Raw genomic sequence first — 10,938 nt, forward strand, 5'->3', positions numbered from 1 at the left:
ATTATACAATCAAATGTACACAAACCGGGTCGAGTTTCTTCTTAGGTGAAGTTACCTTTAAATTTAAAATATTTTTAATTCCATATTCTCAGGAATACATAGTTATCACAATTAAGTTCTATTTTCGTAAATGGTAAAAAAGATAGCGACGACACATAAAAATATTGTTGATCTTAACACGGTTACGCTTTTAAAACCAAACAAAAAACAATTTCCACCTCTTGTTTAGTTAATAAAGTTCTTAACTTAAAATATAAATTTCCCAATTGTCTTTAAAATATTGCTATGTTTCCATTAAGACATTGGTAGCGATTTCATTTTGTTCCTCAGCCTATTACGCCCAAAGAGGCTCTTAACGTTTCGACTAGAAATTTAGCTTCAACCTCTTTATGAGAGACTTGGTAATACATGCTGTTTGCTAAATAATTTAGGAGCATTGTACGTAGTAATCTGACATTAAGTAATTCTTAACATAATTGATAACTTATAGAGTTGTTCAGTTCTGATTAATATTTTTAAATAAACTAATTATTATCTGTTATTCTTAACTAATAGGAACAAAGTTACTCTTAGTTATGTTTTATATTTATTGAAAAAAATGAATTTTTTAAAGATAAATAATTTTATTAAAACTGTAATGTTTCTGAAACTAAATGTTTAGTAACTACAAGATGTGTTACAAAATGAAAAAAATCTATAGCAGGAAACAAAAAGAGGAATATAAATTTCATTCTAAATGTCTGTCAAGGTTAACTTTGGATTTCTGGTGATGGTTTCAGAAACTAATTGGTTAAATCAACAATTACAGACCATATTTGTACTCAAATATGCATAATATTGTTATTATTCTATTGTTTGTAAACAATTAAATGTTATTAGCTTTGAATTTTATTCAGTCAACTAGCATTCGCTTATTTCAAAGCAAGTTCAATATTGCACTGTTATTAAATGCCTGAGTGATATCTCTAAGACATGTTTAACTCGTAAATAATTCTCCAAGTAATCTTTACACTATTTATCAGATATGTATGAACGTCAAGAGGATCTGTGGCCAAGCGAGGAAGGGCTTCGGCAGCATCGGCCCCCTGCTCAACTCCACGAAGCTACCGACCAGGACGAAGGTCCTGCTCTACACGGCTCTGATACGACCAGTGCTCACATATGCGGCCCAGCATGGTACCACCTCACCTGCAAGACCGCAAGGAGGCAGTTGCTCCCTGTCCAGAGCGTGTGTCTCCGGCGGGCCACTGGGTCGCCCTGGTTCGTGAGGAACACCGTAGTCAGGGCTTCGTCCAACGTCCCTACCATCAGGAGCTTCGTAGAAGGCCTGACATCGAGCCTTGAGGAAGCTGCAGAGTCCTAACCGTGGGATCACATCCGTGAGCTTCGCGCCCAGGAGGTCCCCCAACTGCATCTTCCCATGGATGACTGATGACATCGACTAAAACTTCGACTGCACCACGACACTTCACCCCACTGACAGGTAGCGAAAGCTACTAGGGCTTTGACCCTCGAGACACAAGGCAAAAGCCTAACCGGCAGAGGCCTTGAAAGATGTGGGGGATCCACCCCCCACAGTCACAGCGACTTGGACTTGGATAGCTTGGCCGATGTGTAGAAATTGATTTTATACTGATTCTTTCTGAATACTTATAGTATTGAAAGGATTTAAAAACACAAATCTCAAGTGAACTAAAACTCAAACTCGGGTCCTTAAGTTAATAAGTTGAGACAGAATTACTGTACTACGTTATGAGACGTCTTTAAGGCACATTCTGGTAATTCTTCAGCTTATGCTCACTAACTATGCAAGTACACCATTTGTAATAGTAAGGTGTATTTAATATCGTTATATTACATTAATATTGCTATAAAATGTAGTTATTGTAATGAAACTAAAATAATATTTAGTTTAAGCAAAACATGTTAAGTATTTGAAAAAGTCAGTGGAGTTCAGTACGGAATTCTTACTGTAATACTAAGGTTGAATGAATTTTTTGTGTACCATAGGATTACAAAAATGGGTTAAATTATTGTTTTTCTGGTAAACTGTTTACAAGTATAGAAATTATTACATGTAAACATTTATACATATTTCAGTTGGGCTTTTTTAGTAATAATCCTTCATTATTCACTACTTTGAACTCACTGTTAGTATTTATGCTACTATGAAATACTGGCAAGGTAGCTGTGAGACATGGATAAGAAAATGGTTTTCTAAAAAGATTTTATGACTCAATCAACGTATGATTCATATTCTTAATTTATAATGTCGTTAAATATGTTGGAAAATACAAAGCCGATTCTGCATTCACGCGTTATGTACACGAGAATTAAAAACAGCACAAAGAGCAAATTTAACTGAAAAAGTACCATACCTTTTACAGAGAACATACCAGAGGGATTTATTACGCTGTTTACTTTAAAACGCGTTTATATTTTTAGAATATATTTTATAGGTTATTATTTATTTAAACCATAATAAATGCAAAAGTATAGTTATTTATGCTGCGATAAATTGGCGATAAAATAGGATAATCTAAGTACTGTTGATATGAAGAGATAGTGAGACCAGAAACTATGACCTATAAAAAATAAATATAGCTCACTGTAGGTCGTCCTGGTCCTCTCTCTGAGCCTCACAACGTGTTCCTTGTTCGGCAGTTCTCCGAGGTGCTGCGATAAGTGGGAATTTTGAATATACTACTATACAATTAAAACACTTAAAAATATAGAAAACGTCTACCGTTGTTTCTATGGATATAAGTAATTTCGGTGTGTACTTCTATAGGGGACATATCAGCTGTTTCTTTAATAAGAGTCCATAAGTTACCCTACGCAAAGTGACGTTCTTTTACAATTACATAAACAACCACAAGATTTATTTGTTCTTATTTTCTACTCTGGTGTCCAAACATTTACGAGTATAAGGAAACACCCTTAAGGTACGTAAAAGTAAAGAAATCTTTCTTCCAAAAATGAAATTGGTCGTCAGTGAAAAGAAGTTTTGTTGCGCGGGTCGTATTAAAATTTAAAACGAAATAAAAAAATATCAAGCGCTATGTTTACCAAAAATAATTGTTTTATTAAAACCATTTAAATCCAACTGTCATACACGTAAGTGATAGTGATATCACCTGTAGCCAAGGTATGGAGAGACTAAATTAGCCATTGTCAGCCAAGTACTTTTTCAGTGTAATTTAATACATTACTACAAAATTTAATTAGGAGCTTCTGTTAATCCTCATTGCTCTAAGATACGCCTGTAGACACTTGGATTTTTGTAGTCCATTTTAGTCAAGATGTGGAGGTTCAACATTCAGCTTAACTTTTATGGAAGGTGATATTCAGAAAAGACAAGTTAGTTTTAGAAGGATCTTTTCCACTACCCGTCTCTCTGTGACTTAGGGCGTATCCTTAAAGGTCCTGAATGTTTGACAACTAATTGTTTTCCTGCTTATTTCGTTTACCCATCTGACCTGCCTCTAGGGAGTTTCTATTGTTGTCAGACTAAGGCGAGAAAACATTCAAGGCTTGTGGCTATAACTTCTGTGGTGTTCATGGGAATAAACCCAGGCCCATCCATGTCACAACGCGAACCCTTTCATATCGCAGTAGCTCGGTCTATATAGTCCCATACTGGATGAGTTTATAGGGTTATGGAATCAGACTTATAATTCCTTTACATTTTAAATATTTCAGTACTAGCAACGAAATGATTTATTGGAAATTTACACTATACTCTATAAAACTCATTTGTTGTTGCTTGGTACCTTAAAACTTTAGGAGAGAAGAGTAAATTCAGACTCGTTAAATAAAAGAAATAAGCAACAATATTTTATATTATTCTTCACAGTTGTTACGTATTATGCAATAGGCTTAGCTGAGTTTCCATGGCAAATTTGAACTCCGTAGCTCAATTAATGTTCGAGATATCTTGTTGACAGATATACATACAATCATACATGAAATAAATGTTTAGATCCACGGTAACCAAAGAGTAATCGTGTGAGCTTTCTATGTGGTAGGCTTCTATGGCGCTCAGCCTAATTCCATGATTGGAGAGCACCATCACATAATTCATTTTTGTCCATGTAGAAATCTTATGCAAGGTTTTATAGCAGTAATCTAATATAATTTCTGGTAAGCAAGCGAGGGTACTACAACGTAAGTGTGCAATGGATTCATATATTGCCATTAACTTTTAAAATTTACCTGGATATATTCTAATTTCTTTATACACTATGAATAAGATTCATTAAAATCTCACATGATAGTACTAACACAGCTTGTAGAAATGATTATTACTTCGCCTATTTTATTGTTTATAACATGATTATCTATAAGAACCAATAATATTCGCTAAATTTCAGTAAATCCAATCGATTGCAATGTACTAATATCAAACACAAAAGCGCAGCTGTGTTTCAAAGGGCTAATTAAGACTAAGTGAGTGTTGATTATAGCACTTCCTCTTACGTGCAGCAAATGAAATCAAAAGTCTTGCACACAACAAAATCTTACGTGCAACCAAATCGTCCACACATAACACACTTATGGTAAGGATGGATGATTCAGTAAGGAAGGCTTCGAATGGTAAGTGTCGAAACGATGCGGAGATTTCCTTTTAACCTTTTTCGTTTTAGTCGCCAACTATCTTGGGATCCCTTCAGGCGTACAGGACTAGAGATTTAAGAAGAGTTCAACAGCTTCAGATTTCATACGCTACACTAAAAGGAAGGTAAACTGGAGATAAAATCAACATACACATTTATTCAGTCCTTCCCACTATATCTACACATTATGTGTGGAAAACTCAGTAGCTCCATCTTGCTTTTAGATCGTGTCGGTCAACATCGAATGCACTCAGTTGTGCACCTGATGAGACATGAGAATACAGGGTGCGTTATGAAAGTAATTAACGGACTGGAACAAATGGACAAAATACATAAAAATGGCCTCTTTCTACATCAATATATCTGAATAGACAGTTCTGCAACGCTTGAAAAGCACCCTGGGGCTCCTCGACCGGAACGCCTCTCAGGAACCTTATAACTTCAGCTTGGATGTTTCCGACTGAACCCCAGTGCTTTTACTTCATTTCTCTCCTCAGTCGATGGCACAAAATAAAATAACATTTCTGTAATAGACATTGAAGATGACTTTAATATCAGGCCTGATGCTGGCGATTCGGCGTCTCAGTTTTGAGCAACTCCAGATAAAGGGCTGCGTTCACAGTTTTTCCTTGCGATAAAAACTCAAAATGGACGATTCCTAGAACGTTAAAGAAGACAAACAGCATTGTTTAGATACGATACTTGTTCATGTGCACTTTTTGGTGTAAGGAGAGGATTGTGTGTGCCACTTGGAGCTCTGCCTTTTGGGTTTTTGGATTTAACTACGAAGTGATGCAGTTCTATAGCTCTCAATGCTAACGAAGATGTGAGCTTCGGTTATTCAGACAATGGTTCACTCCATCAGGGTGCTGTCTCAATTTTGAAGTTTAGCTGACGCATGATTCTCCAAAACTACTTATTCTGTTGGGTATTGAAACGGAAAATAAATTATTAATAGTTACAAAGAGAAATTGTAATATTTAGATGTAGTATTGGAATCTAATTAGGCGTTATAAATACTGTATAATTGTTATAGGCCAGTTATTATCTTGTACTGTAAAAGAGAGCTCTGGCATGCATTTTAGTAACTAATAGAATGGGGTAAGACTTATAGAACATATTTATCTTACAATTATTTGGCACTGTTTTTAATTATCTAATTATTTCATTAAAAAAAATCAGTTACAGTTTTTATATCTTAAATAACAAACACAGACAAATTTCAACTCATTACGAAAATCTTGCTTACTAGAAATTTTAAAAATATTGCTGTAAAAGACAAGTTAGAAAATGTTTCTCATAACCAGTTAAATATATTTTTGATATAACTACGTGAAACTTCAAACATTTTTTGTTTTCTACTCTGGATAAAATAATGTAAACTGAGTCTTCCTGTACTCTTTGGGTACTGAGAGGATTATACACAGCAAAAGTTAGTGGCTTTTACTTAAGACATAACAATGAATTGAATTAACTATATTTAATTTTTACTTCTGTTAGCACTACATATGAACTATTCTCGTGCTTTGTGCTGTGAATAATACTCGCTAGAACTAGGATAAAGGATGCTTTGGATAAAGAGAAATAGTGATTAAAAACTGATTATGAATTAAAGTAACTCATCCATATATGTCCTGGTCCTAGTCCTGCTTCTGGCCGTTACACCGTGTTCCTGGTGCTACTTCCACGACTAACTGTGAATTGAGCGAAGTTTGAAAAATGCAGCGACATAACACTTTATACTTATTGAAAAACATTAAATTATCAATGCCATTTTGTTTCCATGGATATAAAATAATATTTTGTGTAAACTGCTGCTTACGTTTCACCTGTCCCTTATATTGCTGACGTCACGACTACTACTAACACTAAACAGAACGCTTGTTATATGATTATCCAAACACGTACATGTTAATGTGACAAACGTGTGAACAAAACATTAACATGTTTATAAAGAGACAGTTCCATGTCTAAACTTATTATATTTGTGCTACATTATTAGTTTTAGATACAATGTCCAGGGACACTGTTCTAAATAAAATTATATACTACAGCTTATTAGTCTACAATAGTGTGGTTTTAAATTTCTAAACAATAATATGACAAATAACATAACTATAATGCATCAATAATGATATTTAAGTGTATATTATAGTTTATATATCACCTGTACCTTATATTCCTGACTAATAATAACACTAAACAAAACGCTTGTTATCTGATATCCAAACACGTATATTTTAATGTGACAAACGTGCGCATAAAACATAATTATATATGTTATAATGAGATAGAGCCATGTGTAAGTTAGTGATATTTACGCCACTTTATTAGTGTTTAGATACAAGATCCAGGGACACTATTCGAAATGAAATTTTATAGTCTACAACTGTGTAGTTTCGAATTTCTAAAATATAATATAACAAATAACATAACAATATAGTGATGCATAATAATCATATTTAATTTTGTATTAATAATTATAACCCTATTGGGCATATTTACTACTTAGATACAAAAAAGTATGAGTCTTTGTATTTTAAGTGGGCCTATATCCTAATAATTTTCATGAAATTAGCTTCAAAATTAAAAATAAAGTATTTTGCCGTGTCATAGAACGAAATTTATTCTATTATTTAGTATTTCTACGAATAAATTTCATTTTTAGTAGTAGGGTGAAAGTATTAATGTCAAGTAAAATATGCTATTTATACTTCTATATATGGCAGAATTAGCATACTAAACCGATTTGAATATTCTGCTATTTTACAATATATTTATGTTTAGCTTGTTGGACCTTTCCCTAAACGTATTTAATAGGCGAGTGTGTCAATAGGCAAAAAGGTCAAATTGCGAGATGATCGTGTACGCCGATTTATCATCATGCGGTAGCAATTAATTCCTTATAAGTTAATAACTTTGCAGGGGCTCACAAATAAATATAATAGAAGAATTTGGACACAGGAGATATTATTTACTTATTACGTAGCAGCAATGTTCCCTCACGATTTAGCAGTTCAGCTCATCGCATTATTCTCCACATCGATCCTTTTTATTTTTTATAAAAATTATGCTATTATTGGTAATTACTTACAGTGAAAAATAGAATAATTTTAATTATATTGGAACCTAATCAGGCGTTTCTTTTACTGTATAACTTCCTCTTCTCTTATAAACTGTTCTGTAGAAGAGAGATCTGGTGTTCGTTTAGGAAACTAATTGAACAATTAAAAAATTATAGACCGCATTCCTGTTATAAAGTACGCAAAACATGTTTTTATATTTATTAAATTTAAACGACCAAACATAATTTATTTAGGCATTTATACATTGTCTTCTACCATACACCTACTTCAACTAATTTTAATATTGATCCTATTTGAACATGCCGGAAATATTGTTGTAAGACATAAGTTATAAAATGCTTTTCATAAACATATCTCTTAAGCATTAGGCCTAAATTGTTCATAAATTAATTATATGATGTACGTCTTGTCAGGACAATTATTGTTAACATATTATCTCTGTACGCCTTTGGTACGGAGAGGATTAAACACAACTTAGTACACTAATTTAATAGCTTTCCTACAGAAATAAAATGGATTAGGAAATATTATTAGAATATAGAACTTTAAGTTCCTATGCAACCCCGATATTATTACATATAAGTTTAATTATTCCAGTGTTTTTGTTGAGAAAAATAGTCTAGGATGTAACCTGCTTGGTATATCAAGAGATAGTGAGAAATATATATAAATTATAAAATATACTGATCCGTGTGATTCCTGATCCTGGCCCTGGACCTGGTCTTGCTTCTGGCCATTACATCCTGTTCCTGGTGGTGCTTCATTGACGTGCAGCTAGTTGGTGCGATATAAAACTTTTAACTGAATTAAAAACATGTAAACACTTATCCTCTTTTGTTTCCATAGATATTAAATTATTTTAAGTATACATGTTGTATTTATATAATAATTCGGGTATATAAGAGTCCGTTATACCCGATCTCTTTCTTCTCCTTAGTAATGTTATCGGCCATAAACTGACCGGATATGAGCGTCTCGCCGTAAGGCAGCAAAGGGTAATTGGACAATACTTCACTTTGACACCAACTACTCTTGTTCTATACAACGAGAAAGTGTCAATCTCGGATTTCAAATAAGGGAAGCTCAGAATTTAAATTTTCTTCATTAAATCTTCAGGTTCACCTTTGTTTTGGCATTCAAGTTGTGAATAGGAACAAGAATAAACAAGAAAAGTTTACCTTGCTAATATTTTTATTTTTTTTATTTTTGCTTTTGGTTATCAATTGTCGACGATTTAAAACTCGTCGTAGTAAAGAGTTTGACAAGCCGGTACTGCAGTAACAATAAAATTACTAATGGTAATGAAAAATATTTTGTTTGGTTTAACGTTTTATGGTCACATAGAAATGCGTACATGCGCAGTTAAAAACATTATCCCCCTACACTACGCGGTGCCAATGAAAGTGCCGACATATTCATACTTATTAGTATCCCACTTTAGCTTGTGGTAGTGTAATGTGTGATTGTGATTCTCGTACTCGTGACTTATGCTCGGGTCGGGATTTTCATTCTGCTCAGTTATAACGCTTGGACCGGACTCAAGCAGCTTTTGGGTATCCTTTACACCATTTTCTTTCCTTTGTTTTCTACTTTATTTTTGTATGTATTAATAACCTCACCCACCTGATAAAGAGGATAGATTCTATTCCTCGGTTGTGTTAAACCTTTTGTAACATATAACGATGGAAAATGTCTGAAATCTTGCTATCCTTTCAAATCTTCCATTGTCAATAACAAAGTTTAAACAAAGAATTAATCTATATGTAGAACTTTATTTTAGATTGACCAATCCGGGAGTTGTAAATCTTGTACAACTCATACAAATAAAAAAGGAAAATTTAGCCTAATTTCTTAAATTGTGCTGATGTTGCTGTTCCCATTATGATAAAATACACACGCTGATAACAAATGAAACACTGATTTTCCGCTAAATGTTCGAGCAAATACATTAGTTTGTTTTATGGAAAATAAACATTCTTTAATACTTAATACCTCTTTTTTATACATTTGAAACTCATAGCGCCTAATACGCCCGTTTGTATTCAGATATTACAGTACGTAACAGTGACGTTACATCTAGTATAACAAGCATTTAAATCTTAAAGAGTATTGTTCCTATGTCCAGTATTTGCAACTGCAAAGTTGTGGAGGCAAACAATAATACTGCTTTAATTATATTTGACATACTGGTATTTTACTTCGAGTTAGTGTTTTTTGCGGTTGTAATAAACCAGAACATGAAGAAGAACACTAGGCAATGTGAAAAGCTGATCAATGTGATGACGTCAGGTATCAGCTGTACAACGACGGTCTGGAGACTTAGCAGCTGTATTGGTGCTTCACAGATTTGATATTGGAAAGTTTTGACATTGCGATTTTCAAGCTCTAAAGACAATGGGCGAGGTATTATACGAGTGCGATCAAACCAAGGTGTTCTCGTATAACCGGAATTTCGATTACTCAGAAGTGATATTGAACTTTATTTTATGATGATAATGTCCTTCTTACAATTGACCTACTATGTGACCTAACTTATGTGTTCGGAAATGCTATTAAATTACTAAAATATATTTTACATGCTTCAATAGATGAATAACTATGCGGTATTGGTGATACAATTATGCTTCAGTTGGAATATGAATAAAACTCATTTTATGATACTTTATAAGGGCATGATACTTTTTTGTAACTCCTAATCTTGTCAATACTATAGGAAATTAACGGGTAAATACACCTTCTTAAAAAATTAATTAGGCTACTTCCGTATGTGTACGAACCTATAATAAGCTTTTACTAAATTCATATTATACATTACTTTGGATGCTAAGATATAGTGATAGCAGTAACTATGATTTAGTTGGTCCATTTTAGTATTACACATTATAAACTCCTATCAACTTTATGTTAATATTTATGCTACTACCGAATACAGGGAAGATATCTATGAGACATAGCGAAGAAATTGTTTTCGTAAACATTTCTATGGTACTATGAACTATTTCAGATTCAAATACATAAGATTATTGAATACATTAGAAAATATTAAGCCGATTGAGCATGCACGCTTTAGGTATATAAGAAATTAAAAACAGCTCAAAACCAAAATGTAACAGAAAACATACCACCTTTTACGGAGCAGGTAAAAAGGGATTTATTTTGCATAGTAATCATACTAGTGCAAGATATAAAATTAGTGAAAAGATCAAAAACAAAAATTTCTTTTTAATATTAATTAC

This window comes from Homalodisca vitripennis, unplaced genomic scaffold (genome assembly GCF_021130785.1).
Source record: "Homalodisca vitripennis isolate AUS2020 unplaced genomic scaffold, UT_GWSS_2.1 ScUCBcl_296;HRSCAF=1983, whole genome shotgun sequence".
NCBI classification, from domain to species: domain Eukaryota; kingdom Metazoa; phylum Arthropoda; class Insecta; order Hemiptera; family Cicadellidae; genus Homalodisca; species Homalodisca vitripennis.